Consider the following 1,303-nt stretch of genomic DNA (forward strand, 5'->3'; position numbering starts at 1 on the left):
CAATCATTATGTCTTTTAAGATTACGACGACAATATGCCGAGCTGATCTTTTATGACCAAGCTCATACATGTATGAGGTGGGCCTTGTGAGCAATAGATGTGAGATCGAAGGTTGGTCGTCAACAACATATATACTTGTGATATACAGGAATCAAATTGGGAAAGTATTTGTATGAAGACTTATCTTGAAAGTGGTATCACAACAAGGTTCTGTAAGTGTGAAAAGAAGGATGGCGAACAACTATCTTCCCATTCCTCGACTCACTAGGCAACCTAGTACTTTGCCATATTCATATGAGACTTCTCATGGAAGTCAAGATTTGTGGGACTCGTAGAAAAAAGGTTATGAGCATCAAAAGAAGAGAGATTGTCATTATCTCGAGCCCAATGAGACTTGCAAAAAACAACCTTCATGTTGGTCCTTGGAGTTCTTCCCCAACGGGAAATGAAAGGCTCAGGTAATCATTACATCTGTAACATAATAGCCAAGGTTACACCGTTTCAATACAAACATTTCCATTTACTACTTCCATGACAGTTATCCAACTTACCACTGCATTCCAGCAAAACATACAACTGAATTCAACCAAGGACTAACATTTATCAAGCTCAAATCAACAAATATAATTTTGCAGAGCTTGAAATGCAAAAATTACAAAATATCAAAACCGCACTTAAAGCCACATCTCACCTCTATGGATACTTGTTTAGGCGAGACTTCTTCAGTGTGGATGAGGGGCGAGACTTCTTCGATGTGGATGAGGGACTTGGGGTCTCTGTAAATGCAGACGGGCAAAGACCATTAACTGTGCATATATCACAGCGAGGCCTCAGTGGTGTACATACAGTCTGCCCGAACCCCACCTATGCACCAAATTCAGCAATATTTTATGAAACAAGAAAGTGAAATTCACCCAAATCACGCTATAACGTTCAATATAAATGAAACCAGTGCGAGTAAAGTCATTGCTCGAACTGGAAAGTAGGTTGACATTTATGGTCAATTTAATCTATAATATAGTTTAAAACCTTCCAAAGATTTTCTACAACAATACAAGCAGAAAATGAATTGACGAGCCTTCCTATTGTCAAATTTTATTACTTGCTAAACCAAAATACCCTAAATCTAGAAAACTTATGTTTAAATCAAGAAAAAACCAGTGTGCTTTGAAAAGCATATTTCTATTTGTACTTCAGATGTAAACTGCCAGCATTTTTCAGAAAAAGCAGCGGCATTATCTACCATAGATTAATAGCCGGGTTGAGGAATATAAAAAAAAATTGATGAAACAGTATATAAAAA

The 1,303-nt window shown here is 37.1% G+C and overlaps 1 long non-coding RNA gene across 1 annotated transcript; it reads right to left on the reverse strand.

Annotated features, from left to right (window-relative positions):
• Positions 1-391: 391 nt before the first annotated feature.
• On the reverse strand, positions 392-888 carry LOC111401988. Its single transcript, XR_002704151.1, has 2 exons — positions 692-888; positions 392-471 (listed from the first exon to the last, which is right to left on the reverse strand). It is a non-coding gene; the product is annotated as an uncharacterized LOC111401988 (long non-coding RNA).
• Between the last annotated feature and the right edge of the window lie 415 nt (positions 889-1,303).

This window comes from Olea europaea, chromosome 10 (genome assembly GCF_002742605.1).
Source record: "Olea europaea var. sylvestris chromosome 10, O_europaea_v1, whole genome shotgun sequence".
NCBI lineage: Eukaryota > Viridiplantae > Streptophyta > Magnoliopsida > Lamiales > Oleaceae > Olea > Olea europaea.